Raw genomic sequence first — 22,891 nt, forward strand, 5'->3', positions numbered from 1 at the left:
TTGAATGTTCCTGACACTTACAATATATAGGAAGGACAATTAGGGAATTGTCTGTTCGCCTTTGATGAATTACTGGTACAGCAACAGTTCAATAGAAACAATAACAATGAAGAACTTAGCTGATACGTTAGATGGTAACTCAGAGCAACAGCAGGTGAATTACTGGTACAGCGACAGTTCAATAGAAACAATAACGATGGGGAACTTAGCGGATCCATTTAGTTGGTGACTCAGAGCAGCAGGTGTGGAGAGTTCCTAACGAGGTTGGAGTCCCGTAGAGAAGCGCTGAAGTCGGGACAGTCAAGCCGAGCAGGAAACATAGAACACCGCTGCAGAGGACAGGTAATGAAGAAGTTCCAGCAGAGACCGAAGAGATCCTACTGCTGACTTGGAAGAGTAATGCACAGCAGCTACAGGCAAGTACATGAAAGAAGCCCAATCCTGATGAGAGTGAGTAACTCGAAGAACAGGCATCAGACAGCAGGAACTGGGAGTTTTAAATAGCGCTCCAAAGTGCCAGGGCCAATGAGAACAGATAGGAGGTCATAAAGGTGAGTGGTAGCTGACACATGCGCAGAACAAACCACCAGGTGGAGACTAATAGCAAAACACTGAGTTCAGGATGCCGAGTTCACCGCTTATGAGATAGAGGTAACAAAGCCGGGACCCTTCCACGGGGCCGCTGTGATAACCACACTTTATCTCCAACCTTGAGGGTAGGAACCGCCCAACATTTTTTTGTCTGCTGCAGTCTTGTAACAGATGGACACTTTCTTAAATTGAGCCGAAACTTAAGACCAGGTGGAAGAAAAATTTCGTAGAAGTTCAGTTGCAGCAGGAACATGGGTGGGTGGGAGGACAGAAAACCTGGGAAGGTTAGGATGAAGCCTGTAGACAATGAAAAAGGGAGTAGAGGAGTTGGACTCATGAAATAAATTATTGTGGGCAAATTCTGCCCACGGTAACAGATACATCCAGTTGTCTTAGTTAGCTGAGGAGAATATTCGGATAAAGGTCTTGAGATCTTGATTCACCCTCTTCATCTGACCATTGGATTGGGGATGGTAACCAGAAGAAAAATTGAGTTGTACGCCAAGAGCCTTGCAAAGTGCTCACCAGAATTTAGATGTGAACTGGACACCTCTATCAGACACAATCTCCTGTGGACAGCCACGTATAAGGAATATCTCCTTGATGAAATGTTGAGCCAAAATAGAAGAGGAAGGACCTATCAGAGGTGTGAAGTGGACCATTTTTGAGAAACGGTCCACCACCACCCAAATGGAATTATGTCCTTTGCTGGTAGGGAGATCAGTCAAAAAATCCATACTGATGTGAGTCCACGGTATAGATGGTATGGGGAGTGGTAGCAAAGGACCCATAGGAGCAAGACAAGAGCATTTGTGATGAGCACAGATACTACAAGAGGCAATGAAATCTTTGATGTCAGCACGGAGAGAGGGCCACCAATAATTACGAGAAATTCATTCGTAAGTCTTGAGAAACCCAGCGTGCCCAGAGAATTTAGAGGCATGATGCCAACATCAAAGTTTCTTTCTAAGAGCTTTAGGGACATAGGTCTTCCCTGGAGGGGGAGATGGAGAAGTGGAAGTGGCAAGAAGACATTTAGGATCCAAGATGGGATGAGCAGCTGGTGGATCCGGATTCAGAGTATGGTCAAAAGCTCGAGAGAGCGCATCTGCTCTTTTGTTCAACTAACCTGGTTTGAAGGTCACATGGAGGTTGAAGCGAGAGAAGAAAAGTGACCAACAGGCCTGCCGGGGGTTAAGACATTGTGCAGTCTGTAGATACAGAAGATTCTTATGATCCGTGAATATTGTTACCACCTGTTGAGCTCCCTCCAGAAAGTAACACCATTCTGATAACGCCAGTTTCATGGCCAATAGCTCTTTGTCACCGATGGTATAATTCTGTTCGGCAGGCAGAAACTTCCGGGAAAAGAAGGCACAAGGTAATAATTGGTTAGATGAAGATCGTTGTGAGAAAACAGCTCCTACGCCAATGGCTAAGGGGTCTACTTCTACAAAGAATGGCAAAGAAAGGTCTGGTTGTCGAAGAATAGGAACCGAGGAAAAAACTTTCTTAAGAAAAGAAAAGGCTGCTGAGTCAAGTCTTGACCCCCAGGCTAACATTTGCCAGGCCTCCTCTGTGGGACACAGATTAGCATGTGGGAGCACATTGATGGCATGTGGGGGTACAGTCAGGGCCGGATTAACCCGAGGTCTAACTGGGCTATAGCCCAGAGGCCTCGGGCATCCAGGGGGCCCTTCAAAGTCCTCAGCAGCATTATTGATTGGTCTGGGGGCGGGGGAGACCCCAGCCCGATCAATGCTGCTGAGCACTGTCAGTACAGTCCTCCTTCCCAGGCGCCGCTCAGTAATCTGCTTACTGAGGAGATCTTGCGAGAGTTCGTGAACCTCCCCTTCTCCTGGTTGTTACTGTGTTGATGAGAACCATTGCAGCACTAATGAGGGTGAGTTCACCTGCACATTAGGGGTCACTGGTATGGAACACAGTTCTGTTAGTTGTGGGGATGAGGGATGTTGGAGACAATTGGAATTGTAGCTGGAGTTATCGTTTACATCAGAAATATAGTTTATGATGAAAATACGTGACAAAAATATTGTGATATAGTCAAATTTGTATTTTTCTTTGATATACCAATATAAACATTGGAGGTTATTGTAGATGTGATGTAGCCCAAAGTAACCAGACTTTCTTCACGTTTCTATGCTGATGAAATAAATCAAGTCTGACGCACCTACTGTGGAGGAAAATAACCTTTTCTCAGCCTCTGTCACCGCTAATCACAGCCCCACTGTGCCTGAATCCAACCGTTACTACATGTTAACCTTATACTCAAGTATTGGTTTCAAAATGCACTGAAAGGAACGTTCTAATTAAATATTTACTATCTTAAACTAAATATTTGTATTTATGTTTCTCATTGAATAACTGCAACTCAGTCTGAGAGATGGCAGCATAGCATCTCCAACTCATGATAGTAAATGTATAAATGTACAGAAATGTCTTTTCTGTTTCACAGTGACTATGAGGTAGATTTATCAACCTTCTAAAAGAGGAAAAGTGGAGGTGTTGCTATTAGTAACCAATCAGATTCTAGCTATCATTTATCTAGCACATTCTAGAAAATGAAAGCTAGAATCTGATTGGTTGTTATAGGCAACACCTCCACTTTTCTTTGTTAGGTTTGATAAATCTACCCCTATGTCTTTAACCTTATGTAATGTAGAACAACACAGTGCAAAGGGCAAAGGTCATTTATCCATGTTTTCTAGTTGTTAAGCTAAGGTCGCAATTTAATAAGTAGACCTCAATTTCAAAGTCCCAAGATATTTCTAAATTAAGTTGTAAACAATGGTTCTTTTTTTTTTTTTACTCTTTCATATTTTCCTATTAAGTTAATGCCTCAAGTTAAAGCATTATGGACGATGCCCCTAAATAACAAGGTGTATCAGATTATGTATAAAGTTTCCCCACATGTCAAAAATATTTGCAAAAAACTCTGTCCATTGTGGATTTCTATGACTAATGACCTGTGTCCATTGGAGCCTTTTGGATAACAATTTTTGTACATTGCTGCCAAGAACTTAATACATGACATCAATACCCTCTTGAGTGTATAAACTTTAAACATGTGAAAAAAAACCAAATTGAGACTATTTGTCAATGTTTTCCAGCTGTAATGAAGAGGTACAAACTTTCCACTAGATTTATAATGTAGGTTTATCAATGTCCACAGCAAAAGACCTAGATTACCCTGTTACCACCCTCTATACAGCTAACACAAGACAATAACCCTCTGACCAACATTGCTGTGTGACTGATCATACAGCCCACTCAATACTTTTTATCTCTGCATTCTAGCTGGAAAAATATTCAATATGATGTAACACATGCCCTTATGTATCAAATTCCCATTGTCCCATAGATTGTAAGCTTGCGAGCAGGGTCCTCTTACCTCTCTGCCTGTATGTATTACCCAGTATTGTTTTATTGCTGTTTGTTCCCAATTGTAAAGTGCTACGGAATCTGCTGGCGCTATATAAATGCTGTTGATGATGATGATATTGCAGACCCGGAACAGCGGTAGTCCAAGTAGAAACATCAAATTAGTAATGCGAATAGATGGCAGTGACGTGATCATTCATTAGCGTCTCAGCAAAATTATTGCGTACTATCAACTGGAAAAGTCTATATGCAAGCAGCCAATCAGAAGTGACTATATCGTGAAGATGACGACCTGTAGCACAGTGATGTGATGGTGATCCACAGAGGGATGATGAGGATGAACATCTACTCTTGTCCCATGCTCAGAGCTAGTCAGGTGAATAGGAAAATATACCAATATGCAACAATGGCAGAGTGGGTAAGTTGTTGCCTTACAGATCTGGGGTCATGGGTTCAATTCCAACCAGGGCACTATCTGTGTTGAGTTTGTATGTTCTCCTTTGGGTGCTCTGCTTTCCTCCCACAGTTCAAAGATATACTGGTAGGATAATTTAATGGTAGGCTTCTTACAATATCAACCCATGCCCTTGTGGTAGGGAATACAGATTGCAAGCACTGGGGCAGGGACTGATGTAAAGGGTGAAATAGTATCTGTGAAGCTCCGCATAATATGTAGGCACTATTTAAGTAACTGTTGGTTTAATATTCATAATAAGTCTGAATCTAGTAAGGGCAAATTTTCAATGTTCTTTTTAAATTCAAAATAAATTGGACGATGGTGCATCAGCATTAACTTTCTTTGCTTCATTATCACTCGCACCAGCATTGCTTCTTTTTTTAAAAATAATATACTTAACAATTTAGGGTTGTTTGTCCTTTTTTGCATAAGCCAGATTTAAACTTATTATTTTTTTTCAAATGTCATCCTCATCTGGTATAAGTGAGATTATTTAGGTACATCTGTCATATATTTTTCCTACAGTTAAATTATGTATAGCCATTGGCTAAGTTCTGTTTTCTTCATATAAAAATACTAAAATTGAGGTTTGAATTAAGTCATGGATTTTCAAATTTTTACACTTCTTATTTTTCCCAACGTGAAGGTACTCAGAAGAACATTATACACACATTATACACTCCCCCTGATATTTTTACTACCAATCCCTAAACATAATCTTCTCAAGTTTAATTCTGCAACAAAAGCAGGGTACTCAAATTCTACTGAATGAAAACGAAGTATAGATTTTGGTATTTTTATCATAGATACATAGATTCAGTTATTTCTTTTTTCTATTTCTTTTTCTAGAATATGATTTTCATTTTAATTGTCAGCACTTGTGTAAAGCTATTTTTGGAAGAAAAAACTGGAAGATAAACAGGATTTGAGACTTATTGGTGAAAAAGCAGAAATATTTTTCTAGTGGGAAGAATTTGATAAATGACCTCTTTGTCAGAATATTAAATAACATTAAAAGGTGAGGATTTTAATCTCATCTAAACAAATTAGCAACCCATCACCAAGTGTAATGTTGGATATAATAAAGTCCACTTGTTTCATCAACATTTTATGCAGTCCATTGTTTTAAGATATAACTGGAAATGTGGAGTAAATAACGTAAAATAAGATTCAATCCTGATACTTCCAAATAAATGTCACTTGCATTTTCCAAAAAGTACTAGATAAATGATAGCTAAAATCAGCTATGGGCAACACCTCCACTTTTCATTTTCAGAACCTTTAGTAAATCTAACCCTAAATGTGGCTTTGAAAAGCTAAACTGGCTCACAGCAGTCGCTTCACTTACTAGATGTTTTCTCTGGTGATTGGGGGGAAAATAAGGAATGTTACTTTAAGAGAGTATTCTAAAAACTGCAGTCTAAATTAAGGGATTAAATAGAAGTCAAAAGGAATTTCCAAGAACGCACGATTTTTCCATGATAGATTTATATAGTTAACAAAACTATGTACTATGTTCTAATCTCATGTGTTCTATGAACTATAAGAATATAGAAAAACAGGTTTTCAAATTTGAGATACAAACAAAAAAAAAATGCTACTCCTTTTATTTATTCAAATGACTTTAAAGAATCTTTTTTTGCTGCTTTTATTACTCCTTCAAGTCTAATAAAATAATATTTCTTGCAGGTTGCAATGCTAGCTAAATGCGGGAGGAACTAATATATTATATTTAATTTCATCAATATCCACATTTGTGCATGAACATTTGTACTGGCTTAACTGCATTTTGCTTTTAACTAACTTTGCATTATACAGAATATATACATGTGATGCTATTGTATGTATTTATGTTAATTGAAAAGATGTTTCATCCAGGTATCAAAAATCAAACTGTAATTTCATAGAAAACTAGGACCCTTCAAAAAGCTCATACTAAAATATGCAAGCCCCCCCCCCCCCACCCCCCAAAAAAAATAATGGAACGCAATGCAATTCATATTTTCTTCACACCATAACACAAACTGTAATAAAACAAGCCTGTACCATTTAAAAGTCACAGTCACCCCTTAACACCCAAATTATATTGGTCACTATAATTAAATTAAACTATAATTCAATGAAATAGCTATTAATTAAATATCTGGGTTAAAATAACTATTATTTAAATAGGTAGTCCTGAAGTACCTCGAGAGCCCGCGCTCTAATATCTATATTGCAGTAAGCCCTATAACAACATAGATGTAATGACCAGTAAATATAAGTACAGGAGGCAAATTTACTAATGATTAATTTTTTTGGCTGGTTTTGGAACCTCCATAAATTAAATTTGCCCTCCAAGCCACAGGATTTACTATCCAGCAATTTGCAGGGTGAAAACTATTTTCCAGCAATGGATGACAATGTGTGGCATTTTCAAAACCCCTGAATAGCATGTACTTTAGGGGAAAACACCTGCTTAAACCAGATGGGAAGTATCTGTCAGAGTCCGCTCTTGATTGGCTGACCATTTAATCAGTAGACAGACTTACAGGACATTAACGCAATTCCCATCGGGAACAGTCTGTGCCAGTTAGGAGGTTTTGGTTTTTTTAATCCACATGGAATACATTGGATCAAGAACAGAAGAAGATCCCAGGAAAGTAGATATTAATCCCACTGAACTACAGAAATATTTAGGATACAAATAAGACATTTCTTATACAGTGGCAAAATTATTACTTTATGGGACAATATTTATTTATTAAAATAAAGCAATAGTTATTTATTATATGGGGCACCATTACTTTTTTTAATTCAATAATGGGGGCACTATTACAAATTTATTGATGGGTGCACTATATGTTATTTATCATTTTGTAGACATTTTAAAAGTATGTAATGTAACAAAGAGGCTTATTTGACTCACCTATCCTACAGAGGGATAGATAAAATCCCAAGGTGAACTGTGTCGAGCTAGAGTGAGGGTCGTCTGGTGTCATCCTGACAAAAGTCTGCTGTGTTATTTGTGACGTGAAGAATAAAAAGCTAAATTTTTTGTAAGCAAAAAGTTGTTTGTGTTTGTCAAATGGTGGGTGTTAGTATCACAGTTATATATCCCTGGTACCCACTGGCCAGTGGTACCAAGAGGGGCCCAATGGTACTGACCATTGGGCAGGGCATCCCTAGGTGCGAGATCCAGAATGTAATATCCAGTGGTTTGATGGGTCAGAAGTGAAATCACCTGCGATGTGTGGCAATTTCAAAACACCAAAAACGTCAATGGTATAGTCAAAATTGTCGGGACAATATTTAGTAATGTGGCAGCCTTAAAAACTGCTTTATTTCCCAGAGGTTTTCAATGAATTTGCCCTTTCATACTTCAGCAGTTTTCGATACTGGCAAAAATAATTGGCAAAAACTGTTTATTCTTACTTTTTACATTTTAAATAGGTGAATTTCACAAAAATAACAATTTACTGTGTTTTTAAAAAAGGGACATCTGAGTGTTGTATGCTGCATTTTGCATTTTTCTCTGCTTTTGGGAGCTATAAAAATACATAAAAGGTTAGCAGAACAGAGATTTACTCTCCAGCTGCCAAAAAGGGTACTTTAGAGAAAGAGAATTGAGACAATGGAAAGCCCATGTCCTTGTGGTAGGGAATACAGATTGCAAGCACTTCTGCTCGATTCAACAGTATCCGATACTCACAATTAGTGGGAAACTCTGCTGTTAAACCACAGTAATGACCTGTGAGGGGGAGATAGGGATATGTTGAATTACTAGAAATAACCCTTGCTTCCTGTTTGGAAGATCCGACAGACATCCAATCAGGAGCTAATTATCATTTCAAGCCATACATACGATTCTATGGAGCTTAGAGATCATTACAAAGGCTGACCAACAGAGATCCCAAGCACTGAACTGAACAGCTGGCGAGAGTCCTAGGAGATGTAAACAAAGTAGCAATATGGGAGAAGGAAGGGGTTAACAAAAACTCAGAAATGTGAATTCATGTGATACTTTCTATTTGGGATACTATAAGCTAGCTAGTTTTAAGGGATATGGCATTATTCAGTGGTATTGACCAAGAGTTGTGTTTAGCTCCATCCTCACCTGTCCATCTTCTACGTCTTCAATAAATGGTCTAGTTCTTCACAATGTAGGACTGGTCAAATAAACAGTTTGGTGTTACAATGGTGGACAGTACCACATTGGCTTTAGGTGGCAGATTCACAGATAAACATTACAGATTAATCAAGCAGTATCAGTATCAGCTCTTACAGGAGAATATCTGTTCATTGCAGTAACTTGTTTCGTTCAGTTTCTGTTAGAATTGGCTTCATGTGGTATTTGTTAAAGCCATGTTTCATGTCATCTAATATTTCTCCAGTAAGCACTGACTCCATATGGATAGCATATAGGTTACCTATAATGTCAATTGATGTTCTCCACATTTTTTTGACTGTATAAATACAGAGCAATGTCTCCAATAGAGCCCATGGCCACAGTTCAAGTGACCATTTAAGGCTCCCACACCCAGATATTAGTGCCAGGAGCTCCGAGTTATTCGTCCTGCAGTGAAAGGCAAAGAAATGGACCTTGAATTGGGCTATAATGCCTGTGCAGGTGCCATAAGGGAGATGTGACTCTAGAGGGTATATTTACTAAACTGCAGGTTTGAAAAAGTGGAGATGTCGCCTATAGTAACCAATCAGATTCTAGTTATCATTTATTTAGTACATTCTACAAAATGACAGCTAGAATCTGATTGGTTGCTATAGGCAACATATCCACTTTTTCAAAACCGCAGATTACCCCTAGGAATATGCATTTGCTTCAAGACAGGACACCTCAAACAGATATACACATTTTCTAATTTCAATTGCACCAGTTCCAACAATAACTAAGAAGGGCCCTTATCAGTTAGATGGATATGCCAGATTCCGAAGACATAGAGTCGTAAACTATTAAGGAATATATCAACTCATGTTGTTTCCCATATTACCATAGTTCTTGGTTTAGACACCTTTTCCCAGTGACGCATAATGATCTTCAGCCTGCTGCTTGGGCTAGTTAGTTAGTTAGTTGGAAGCTTAATGTTGGTTCTTCATATCATAATATGGGAGAAACCTGAACACAGTAATAGGGGCTGCAGTCGTTGTGACTTTTGAGGTAGGTTGTGTGCTGTACGCTTAAGGGACCTAGAGCTATTAGACCAAAACTAAATAAAGGGTATATTTAATTATATAAGCCTACAATAGCCACAAAAACACTGAATATACTGTAAGAGTAGCGTTGAGGTTGACGCGGTTAATACAGGCTCCGTGTACTGTGTACTGTGTCTGGGTAAACACATAAGCTGGTCCAGGCATCTAAATCTGGCACATGTCTTTCTTATTGTGTGAATATATTTACTCTGGAGAGGTGTGAAATGTTCTGGCAAAGTTTAAGACTATGTGGTAATCAGTCTGATCAGTGAATCAGTTCTCAAAGGTAATTTGAACATTGCTGATTTAGAACAAAATTTTTGAGTTGTGTTCTTTCTGTGCTTCTGGAGACTATACAACTCTTAGGGGTAAGTTTATCAAGCTGCGGGTTTGAAAAAGTAGAGATGTTGCCTATGGCAACCAATCAGATCCTAGTTATAATTAATTGAGAACTTTCTACAAAATGTAAGCTAGAGTCTGACTGGTTGCTATAGGCAACACCTCCACTTTTTCAAACCTGCAGCTTGATAAATTTACCCCTTAGTCTGTGGCTTCCTGCTTGTCTCCATCTGATTATGACACTGCCCTATCACATGCAGCCCTGCCCTAAATTGCACAATCACTAAATTGGACACTGCCCCCACACAATCAGCACACTCATCTCTTGCGATAATCTGCGCTGTTGGGAACAATCTGAGGACCTGATTGGCTGCAGGTTCCGCCCCATTGAAAACCAGGGACATTCTGGATGAGTAGAAGCTGAAGACTGAAAACAATAAGGTCATCAAACCCTATTGAAATAAACATTAAAATAGCAACAAATTAAACAAATTTACATTATATATTAATTTTCATGCCAATAAAATATATTATAAAATGACTTCTTTGCTTGAGCCAAAACTAAAATACTCACAAACCGATTTTCTGAAAGAACTAATGGCCCAGTATGTGAGTTAAATCGCAATATTCACCTCTCTCTCATTTACATTTTTTACAAATAGATTCACTGTACCAGTTATATTAGAAATCACTGCTTATGTCAGAAAAGATCAGACGATCCTATATAGAGTCTTTGGGTATTGCTATTATTTCAGATTAAATATTCATTGAGGCCTTGTGCTCTAACCTGTGGGAACCAATCAGATTTGAACTTTAATTTTCTTGCGCAGTTAAGAAATAAAAATGCACATATCTGATTGGTTGATATGGGATACAGCATATTTGTATGCATAGCACTAACATAGGGGCTCAAATAGAGGCAGAGGTTTAGGCGCTCAGAATGCTGGAAATGAAGGACATAAAAAAGAATCGTAGAGTAGAGATATGGCTTGGTAGTTTTAGTATTAAATGGTAAGGTTGGGCAGCACAGTGGCCTAGTGGTTAGCACTTCTGCCTCACAGCACTGGGGTCATGAGTTCGATTTCCGACCATGGAATTATCTGTGTGGAGTTTCTATGTTCTCTCTGTGTTTGCGTGGGTTTACTCTGGGTGCTCTGGTTTCCTCCCGCACTTCAAAAACATACTGGTAAGTTATAAAAACAAAGATACAAGAATGAGCGCTAATGTATCTCCAAACAGCAGCCCGAGGTACACAAAAGGAGCCACCAACTCCCTAACTAGACAATATAAAACAGAAAAGTGTAACTCACGGCGCTAGAGGGGTCACATACAATGAAATGCCAGCATCCGTGAATAGCTGTAACACATAAAATAATACAATTATATTATTATTAATTATTAGTATTATTTTATGTGTTACAGCTATTCACGGATGCTGGCATTCCATTGTATGTGACCCCTCTAGCGCCGTGAGTTACACTTTTATGTTTTATACTGGTAAGTTAATTGGCTGCTATCAAAATTTACCCTAGTCTCGCTCTCTCTCTCTCTCTCTGTGTGTGTGTGTGTATGTGTGTGCGTGTCTATGTTAGAGAATTTAGACTGTAAGCTCCAATGGGGCAGGGGCTGATGTGAGTGAGTTCTCTGTACAGCAATGTGGAATTACTGGCGCTATATAAATAAATGATGATGATGATAAGGTTGCATTACCCTATTGATACACAAAATAATAATATAATGAAGAGTTAAAAACACAAGAGTGATTATTGTCTGGACAGCTATTAATAAATGCAAATGTTGCGTTATCCATATCAAAATTAATTAGATACAAATTAAATATAAACACCTCTTGTTTCTCACCTTTAAAAAGCCATTGGAAATTTCCTGTCCTGCAGTATTCCAAATGGAAAACATTAAACCAAAATAAACTTATTGGTGTATTGATAGAAACAGGTTAACAATGCTGCTACTCCAGGTTTCCTGCAATCCCAGATATTATAGATTAATACAGAAGGGAAATGAACAGCGCTAATATTAACTCTAGTAGTATTGGCATTAATTCCTATAAAAAGAATAATGAGACAATTCTGTAAAATTAAACTCAATCTGCTAATAATTATTTAAACAAATATTAAATGAAATGGAAATGCCAAGTAATGTGAATAGATGTCCATTAAGTAATATGAATAGATGGACAGTAACACTGTGGAAACAGGAGACATTTTGCAGTTATACATTAGAAATACCCCTTTTGGCTTTAAGGAAGCATTTGGTTTTAATGCATTTTAACAATGGAATTGTATATACCAATCTTAAATATGCTTTATAAAAATTGTTTATTTTGTTATTATAAGTTTGTGATTTGCCTTTGTTATTAATTAGTGCAAATTAGTAGCACATGTATACATACCAGCCTCCTCCACTGTTCACACAATCAGAATGCACTTTTGTGAGTTTTTCCTTGCAAAACGCGTAGTGCTGTCATTTCTTTACTTGGTTACCTGGTACATCTTCAGCAGTGGTGGGGGACAGATGCAAGTGTTCCAATGCTTGTCTCTACAGTACATTTGCCATAAACCATATATATTTTCCAATAAATCTGAAAAAATCTTGCTCTGTTGGAACTTTTACCTTTCATAGCGCATGATGATTTATTCAAGAAGTTCTCCTACGTGGCAGTGACGAAAGGAGGGATTGGCCAGTCCTCTTATTGTTGATACAGTCACACATACATACACACCTTGCAAGTTCTCATTTTAATTGAATATACTGACCATTATCTGGTCTTATTTTGGACTAAGTGCTACCTCTTGTTCCTCAGTGTGGACAATTATTGCATTGTAGCTATGACACTGAAATATTTTACAGATTCCCCCCCGCTGCTAAACAAATACACAATACTATAACGACTAACCACATAGAGGCAGCATTATAATGCAAGGTATATATTACCAATACAGTGAAGATCATGTTTCACAGAGAGCTCTTCACTAGTCACTTTGCGGATATAGTCTCTTCACATTTCACCCCAGCTTTACTACTTTGTCTTAGGGAGTTGCTTCTTAGATTGCAAAAAAAAATGGAAGTGTTTGGAATTATTAAAACATCTGCATTCTTGGATTCCAAATGACCATTGCAGTGGAACGCAAAGTATTAATCATGTGTTTCCTATTACATTCAGCCACACCCAGTGAGAGATTCTAAGCTGGTGTAAGTGATTGTAGAGTGTGAGGATAAGGTTTACACTTCTGCTTGTCATATAAAAAATAACTGTGATCACCAGCCACACATGCACACACACGCACACACACACACACACGCACAGACACACACACACGCACACACACGCACACGCACACACACACACATGCACACACTCTGTTAAACTATACTGTATATGTGTCTCAAACTGTAATGTTAAGTCTATTTGAATGGCATAAAAACCTTTGACCTAATTTGCAGCAATTTCTTTCTTTTAATTTAAAGACCAACTAAACCCAACTTGTTGCCTGTCATATTCCCATACTGACAGCTGACGCTTTTAGTAAATTACCTGGGAAGACTCTTTGCCAAGCTAAAGCCTGAGTGATTGGCTTGCAGTTCCCATGGTAACAGAACTGCTCTTGTTTGCTAAATTGATTGAAGATATCAAAAACATTTAATTTATAACTGCATTGGATTAGATGAGATAATGAGTTGAAGCAATCAAATAGGTGGGAGACAATTTTGTTGAAACCAAAGAAACTTCAGCAATGTAATAAAGTGTTTCTCTTTTTTCCATTAAAATAATAGGACTGAATGGTAAGTTCAATTTTAGCTGGGTATTTATATATTTTATAAGGTATTTATTTACAACTTATGACTGGTGTATCTGTGGCTGCCTTCACTTTTATTTATGCAGCAATTAAGTCATCATGTCATTGCTGTACTTGTAATGTGCTTGAATGTGCATGACACACTATAGTAAATTAGGTGAAAACACTATCTATTCTATTACTTCCCTGTCTGGACTTACCCTTCATTAAATGGAACGTTTACCCTTTTCTATACGTGTGCTGCTGATTGGAATCAGGAAAGTTATGACCTGTAAAACTGCCATATATATGGTTTTTATTTTATTTTAAACACATTGGTTTACTTGAACCAACTAAGTGCTGGTTTATCCGCTTACAAAAGTAGGGAACGCCGTCAGTTTGCATTATCTCCAGTTCTTGTAGCTTTTTTCATTATCTCACATGCATAATACAATTTAAGTCTTGCAATTTAGCGCCTGTGACTAGATAGCTAAAATGTCCACCTCTGCCCATCATGCAGAGCAAAATTTGTTACCTGATATGTAAGGATGTACAAAAATATATAAAGACAGCCGCAAAGGTGCCCCCCTGATCCACACCTAGATACACACTGTACCCCCCTGAGCCACCCCTAGATATACACTGTGCCCCCCTGACCCACCCCTAGATACACACTGTGCCCCCTGACCCACCCCTCGATACACACTGTGCTCCCCTGACCCACCCCTAGATACACACTGTGACCCCTGACCCACCCCTAGATACACTCTGTGCCCCCCTGACCAACCCCGCGATACACACTGTGCTCCCCTGACCCACCCCTAGATACACACTGTGCTCTCATGACCCACGGGCGGTTTCAGGGCTCCGCCCCTTCATTGGTGGGGGGAGCAGGGTAGTAAAAAAAATAGATATATTCACCTGATCCTGGCTCCGGTGTCCCTCCTCCTTCCTCTCTGCTCTGTTAACACTGAATGACAGGCATGACATCATCAAGTCACGCCTGTCATTCAGTGAGGAGCAGCGCAGAGAGGACCAAGAAAGAAGCAAGAAGAGAGAAGACAGAAGAGAAGAGAAGAAATAAGCTAATAGAAAGGTAAGTAAAAAAGGGGAATAAAGCATAAAGGCACAGTATGAGGATAAAGGGGGAGAGAGGCACAGTAAGGAAAAAGGGGGGGAGAGAGGCACAGTATGAGGATAAAAGGGGGAGAGAGGCACAGTAAGGAAAAAGGGGAGGGAGAGAGGCACAGTAAGGAAAAAGGGGGGGAGAGAGGCACAGTATGAGGAAAAAGGGGGGGGAGAGGCACAGTATGAGTAAAAAGGGGGGGAGAGAGGCACAGTATGAGGAAAAAGGGGGGGAGAGAGGCACAGTATGAGGAAAAAGGGGGGAGAGAGACACAATAGTGGGGACTATTAATTTAAGATGGGGTGGTTTGGCCGCTACTGAATGTGGGGGTGAGTTTGGGGAGAATGAGGTACCTTTATTAAATGTTCCTATGAATTATTTAATGGCAGTGACAGTTGCGGGAAATAGATATATTTCTGAAATGTAAATACTATTAATTTATTGCTGGGGCTGTTTATAGGGAGGGAAATAGGTTTATTTATTAAATGTGAATACTATTATTTTAATGTTGGGGCTGGAGGAAGGCCTAATTATTAATCATGGGTGGTACTGATTTAACGCCGGGGCTGGCTGTATTTCTAAATGTACTCATTTTTTTTTCCAAATAGGGCCCCCAACATTCTAGGATCCAGACAAGCTGCAACTAAAGAAACCTGCAGCACATGTGGTGAAAGTGAGAAGAACAGGTAGGAGAGAGCACCAGAGTGTGTGAAATGTTGTGATTCTAGTGGGGCAATCCCAATTTTTGGTGACCATTCAATGGTGTACACAACAATGCAGGATTTTTGTCTGTAGGAGGATGGCCTGGCCACGCCCAATGATGCATAGCCACGTCCCCAATTGTATCAACACACCCGTTAACAATTTTTTTTACATTTTCAACTATAAGGGGGCCCCATGAAGTTGTTGTACCGGGGCCCTGAATTCCTCTTTGCAGCCCTGCTGACAGCAATCGGCGCATCTGACAGCGGTGGGGTCCCTACTGACACATGCGCGATGCGCCCACTCTGTGTCAGCAACACCGCGGCTGCTGTAATATCTAAAATGGCCGAAATGGAGCTTCTGCGCATGTGCAGCTGCAGCAGCTCCTCGGCATGAAGACAGGTGAGTGCAACAAAAAAATCATACATAAATATATATGTATAGAAAATCCTTCATAGCATGTGTATTTCTTGATTAAATATTGAATTGTAGTACATTATATATATATTTATATATATATATATATATATATATATATATACATATTTATGTAATCTAATTAAAGCTTTAATCTAATATACATAGCTATACACACACACACACATATATATATATATATATATATATATATATATATATATACATTACTAAAGTAATTCTATTGTTTTCAAATAAGCATTGCTTAAGCGATTGTATTGTGTTTCTAACGCACAAAGTGATTTATTTTAGCAGATGTAAAAAGTTAACAGTTTAATACATGATTGTAATATAATACAGTACAGTACAGCCAATACCAAAAGATACATACATACCGCTGCGCTAACCACGAGCACCCCTGGACAGTGATTCACCTTTGAATACTGTGATCAGTGAAGTCTGAGGCTGGTGGGGGTGCAGCTATGATTATATATAAAGTCAGTGTTACACAGTGAACAATAGAGATGACGTAGCTTGCTTCTATAGGTCCAGACAAAGGATGGTTACAGGGTAAACAGGTCATAGGCTGATTCAATCTAAGGAATCCAAAGTTGGGGGTCGTCTCTCCAGGGGATGTGAGCATTTCATAGCCAGCATCATAAAAAGGTTTATTCCCTAATATCAATAACTAAAGTATGCAATGTGCGATCTCTTCGCTGACTGCACCGGACAGCTGCTGATGAATAGGGTTTTGATACTAGACATGCCACCTTTCCTATTATCTGAACCATATATAACATTAAAGTGTACATATAATCCTAATATATAAACTAATAATAAACTAAATACTGTCTGCTCCTAAATTACTGTGTAATGGATCCAATATGAATATGAATTACATAAATAACTAAATGTTGTCAAGCGAGTGTGTGCGTGCGTATTTTACTGTGCGATCGCCGTATGCCACGTGTAGCAATCGGCCAATAAAACAATATTAACCAATATACTTTCGTTCATCCAATTATACGACTTCGACAATATATATAGTCAAAATTGGTGTTATGTTATTAATGTTTATTTTTTATATTAGTTTTAGCGTGCGGTATCATTGCTAGTTTTAATGTGTGGTGTCAATACCCATTTTAATGTGGTGTTTTGAATTGTTTTAAGGTACTGTATTTTAGTTTGTGGAAGCAATGATTTTTCTTATGCAGACAACCTAGGCGAGCTCTCTGGGAGAGCTGTGTCATACTGTGGGCTGTAGGTGATGTAATGCAGGATATGTCACTATGCCCTTAATTTTATATCTTAGGGGCCCCCCTGTCTTAAGTGCCCCGGACCCCCCAAAGCCTTAATCCAGCACTGTTAGGACCCCACACACCCACACCCTCCCCTTGGCATACGGTACATCTGTGTTTCTTCATTATCTCTTACCTTGCTTTGCTGTCCAGTGGAAGAGGGTGTAAGGCTGGCCCAGGCAGCCATCTAGTAACAACATTAGCACAGAAGGTAAGTGGCCCTGAGCAGAGCTTCAAATCTACTGTACAGGGAATAATTCATACAGAGGGAAACATGGAAAAACATATATCTGCTGCAGGTTGGGAAGCTGCATGTGGCTAATTTTAGGGCATGCGTTAAGATAATCACTATGGAGGAGAGGATAATTTAAAGACCTAAGGGCAGCTCTACCTCCACTCATGGTATAATGCCCTCTACTGCAGTATGTACTGTCCTCAATATAGTGATCATTAGATCAGACTCCCAACTCTCAGTACTCATATTACTGACTTCAAAGGCTGGACGCATCCTGGACGCAGCAGGCTACATATCAGTGTTTGAAGTCAGTACCGTCCTGACAGTACAGTTCTCAGAGAATGACACAATGACATTGGAAGGTCACTGGAGGAATGCAGAGGTTGGCTGAGAAAGTATTTATAGGTGAGTTTAAATTTTATTTTCAAAGTTATTGAAAGCCAATTTAAGGACTGACAGAGGGGAACAGCAAATGAGGAAATGAGAGATGTGTAGAGTGGAGAGCAGAATGATTGATTGCAGAGGTGATAGTCTAGACACTGGGAGGTCAACTAGAAGAAGTTTCTCCATATCTGAGACATCCATAAGACTATAGCCGAAAATATGCTTGAAATCGTTGGCTAATACAGAGAGACAGGCATACAGAGGGGAGCAGTATATATGGGTGTTATCTGCATACAAGAGATATTAGACTCTATAAGAGGATATTAGTTTATCACGAGAGGTAGTGCAAACAGATATAAAATAGTGTATCAGATAAGGGGGTGTTAAAAGATGCTAAGACAGAATAGGAGATAAGTATGGAGTACTGAGGGCATACTATCAGTGGTCCTGAATATTGGCAATAGAAAATGGGAGTGGCTTCTCAGAAAAGGGGCATGTCTTTACGAGAAATGGCTGTGTTGATTGGACGTGGTTTTGGGGAAATTAAGGGAGAAGCTGGTTTGTCATGATTGTCCAGTTGGGAATGTTGTGAGGTGTATGAAAGTTGTAGGTTGTCACTGTGATGTCTACCACACCCATTTTCAATGAGTCCACTCCTCTTTCCCACATAGGCCACACCCATTTTCCCAATAGGGTACACCCCCTTCAGTCTGCAATACGAAGTATCACTAAAAATAAAAATTATTAGTGGGCTGCAGTTTAACTACAACGAAATATGGTAAATTCTCATACTATATACCTGGTTATTGCAAAATATCACCTATAGAACTTTCAGCTTTTTTCTTTGCATCTGATTTGGCAGACAGGACAATGGACACAGGTCATGAAACCCCACATGTTGCCTTCCTGTCTTCAGACACAGTACAGAACCTTTGTAACTATATTTTAAATGCAGAGAAATGTGCTCCTGGGTATAGAATAGTATTACAGCCCAGCCCCAAGCAAGTAAAAGTTTTCTGGATCACCTTGCACAATAATACACTCCCCTGTGATTTACCAGCTGCTGCAAATATATCTCTGTCTGACTGCAACAGTCAAGAGGCTATTTAACCTGTTCATTTCCAGTGGATCATGTTGCCTATAAAATCTTACACTAACCCATGAGCATAAATCTTAGGCCATGTACTCACGGATGGTTATACGTCCACCGGTGGTATGTTACCCTGTATTGTGTTCACTGGACGTTGAGCTGATAGGAGGGGGGTTACCCACTCAGTCCCATTGCATTACCCATAATTAGGCCCCCTGTCATTTGCTTTTTGGCATCATGTTTGCACATAACTTTGATCTGTGTCACATTGTACATCATACATAAAAAGCTGTAACTGGAAGATAAGTGGAAATAGCAGGAATGTCGTTGTCAGTTACCATCATTTGAAAGTAATTTCCATGTACACTAAGCCACTGTGCAGGTACATCTAAGTGATGGGCAACCTGATACATTTCAGGGGGCGCGTGGGCAGCTCTCTAAACTTCAACAGGGCCTCACATTACCCAGGGGCACACACAGGGGGGGTTTCTGGGTCTCCAGAAACCCCTCCCGCCCGCGAAAAAAGTGCCCTACATAGTGGCACTGTACTATACAGCAGCCGCGGCACTGTCAAAGAAGCATCTGCGGACGCTTCTTTGACAGCGCCGCGGCTGCTGTATAGTACAGTGCTGCCGAAACAGAGCTGCTGCGCATGCGCGGCAGCTCTCTCGCTTTTTTTGCTTTTTTTTTGGGGTGGAGGGGAAACCCCCTTCCTTAAAAATCCTCCATGCGCCCCTGTTACCCTTAAATCTAGGTAACAAGTTAATACCATACATTTAACCAAAGAAGGATCTACCTATCGATGGTTGTAATAAGCAGATCTGACAAAATAAAGAAGGAGGGGGCCGCAGGTGAAGGCTCAGAGGGCCACATGCGGCACTAGGGCCGGCCTGTTGTCCATCACAGATCTAAGCCCATCATCTGCGGTACTGCCTAGCTGAAACTCGATTCACTATAACCATAATGTTTGCTTAACGTGGATTTAATATTTGTTTCAATATAATATGTTTTGCACTTTAAATATGCAAGTGTAATATATTTTAAAATACCATAATTATGAACTGGGAAAATTGCATTCAGTATACAGAACAACAGGAGTTGCACTCTGCAGCTGGTCAAAACTGGAAAGCACAGACGTTTATAAGGACAAACCAATAACACTTAGGATTATCCCTGGAAATTAAAGACAGTTGGCAACAGTGAGGATATTATCACATAAAACATTGGCTTATTTTTGCTGGTGAAGTCCCAACTTCTTGTTCAAAATTATGCAAAAAAAAAACAAAACGAAAATATATAACACATAAATCAAGTATTTATGACTTTAATATGGAGGAATCTCAATTCTGAAACTTTCTACATACCTTCACTAAACCGCGTGCGACAAGAAATAATGAGGATTAACTCTATTACAACTAATATACAACGTTTTGTGCTGCCACCCTCTGTTCAAGGGGGGAACTGCAACGAATATTTATTAGAACAGCTAGAACGGATAAAGCACAAATATGTAAACACTTCTGGCTTAAAATAACAAGCAATGATGTAAACACAGTAAAAAAAAAATGTAGTGTAATGTAGGAACAAACATTTGCATATAACTAGTGTATTTCAGAAGGATAATAGATGCATTTCCAACTGCAGGATTCAGTGAACAGATGAAAATCTTTTGGTTTGCCATTTATAGCATATTTTCAGAATAGTTTAATGACAGGGCAATTTAATCCATGTTCATGGCTACAAAACAGCATTTGTGAGCTCCCGGTCTCATGTGTGGCATCAGACCAGTAAGTCTTTGCCAGCAGAAAAATCCAGTAACCCGTGTCTGATCATATTTATACAGGACAAGTACTCATTCAAAACGCAGCTGCATGCAAGGTCTGCATTTAATCTCTCAGCTGGAAAGATTTAATGGATCAGTATCATGTAACAGTTCTGGAAATCCAACCACCTAGAAACTGCAGATAAATCCTTGCAGGCTCAAGGCAAGGGCCACTTTCGCCGCAGTTGCTCCAAACAGGAGCCGAGGATGGACAGTGACATATCTGGTCAGTGATTACTGATCCCTGTTATGTGGCTTCCCAGCTTTCTATTGGAAATGAAGGAACAAGCGCTATTTTAGGGGGTGATTGCAGCTTGGTCTTTTACCATAGTATTAAAAATGCTGCCCCCATGTATGTCATGTAGAGTTATGTCTATGTAGATCCCCGCTCCCTTCCCATGTTAACCAAATGAGAGAGCTTCCTCTAGGCGCAGAAGACTGCGTCTAACTACCAAAGCGCAAAGGATGGCGCATCTACATACTTCATATTGTGTGCCTATGAATATTCTACATACAGGGTATATAGCATACGTGTATATGTTCTGCTTTGGAAAATCTACATATTACACTGCATTGGACAGAGAAGCCAATGTCAGGGGTTGTATAGTGAGGGATTCCCGGTGCCAGTTTGCTCCTGAAGCAGCACATACCATCTACACAGATTAATTACTTTTTTTGCGTAGAAAATGCCTGAAAGATCATAACAGAAAATAGTTACACTATAATCAATGTATTAGTAAACAGTGTTGATTTTACCCTATGAAACACAAAGTGCATCATTAGCCTATGTAAAATGATTCAACACCCACATTGCAATTGTATGGACTATAGTAAAGGCATCAGGTCATGTGTGTGTATGTTGTCACAACAACATTGTAGAAGACTAGACAATGTGTGTGACACTTCTATCTATCTGAATTGCTCATGAAATCCAACGACTTTCAATTCATAATTATAATACTACTAAAGCAATTCTACTAATGTTTGTCACACGTTCCCCTGTTTCTTTCCTCTCATCTTTTTCTCCCACCGTCTCTGCCCCCCCCCCCCTCTAATAATACAACTGAGAAAAATCCCTCTATAATATAACACATCACAGTAATAGTTAAATATAGTATAGGTCAACATAGTATGACGTAGTGATTGTATAATATAAAATAGCACGGCTTGTATATTATAGTGCATTATCATATAGTATGGTAAAGTACAGCATAATATAATTGAGCATAATAAAATAGGAGACGATCAAATCATAATATAGTATAACACCGCATAATATAAAATAATATAGTATAGCCTATATAAAGTACTATCCATAAGGCTAAAATATTTTCTTGAGAATCATGGTAAATATAATGTTGCAATTCAATAAAGGAAATCAATTTATACCATTGTCAATGTGGAGTGATCACATTTAATTCACAGAGTCCACAAGCACAATATGTGTATTTTGGCGAGGTGTTGAATAATTTTAAAACTTTTCCACAACCTTTACCCAAGTGATTGGGATATGAAATGAGATCCATGTGAAATCAGTTCTATTAGGGAGGATTCAGAGCCCCGGTGCCCAGAGCCTGCGGTCACTACAGCAGACCCTCTGCTTTCTCAGAGCTATCACATCTCATCCGAGTCATGCTTGGAGGAGCAGCTCCTAACCCTCTAATCTGGCTGCAACAAAACATGGCATTTAAACGACAACCAGAGAAGGGGGAGATCATTTATTTTTCTTTTCAAACTAAAACAGGTATGACCAGTTCTTGAAAGAAATCACTTTACTGGTGCAAGATTGCTGTGTTCTGGGATCAGTTGCACCCGGCCTGGCTGCTGTAACCTAAGCCCCTCTTGTGTGGTAAATCTCAGAGGGACGCTGATCAGGTCTGGTCTCTCATGATTAAAGCCCTCACAAGCTATATGGGCTCCTATAAATATAATGTAAAGCAGGTATACATCGTGCAATCTCTGGTGTACCTCATCTCCACACACTGCCATAAGGGAGCTAATAATTAGCTCTAATTAGCTGCTAATTAGCCTCATTAAGCTACAC

This window comes from Mixophyes fleayi, chromosome 3 (genome assembly GCF_038048845.1).
Source record: "Mixophyes fleayi isolate aMixFle1 chromosome 3, aMixFle1.hap1, whole genome shotgun sequence".
Lineage (NCBI taxonomy): Eukaryota > Metazoa > Chordata > Amphibia > Anura > Limnodynastidae > Mixophyes > Mixophyes fleayi.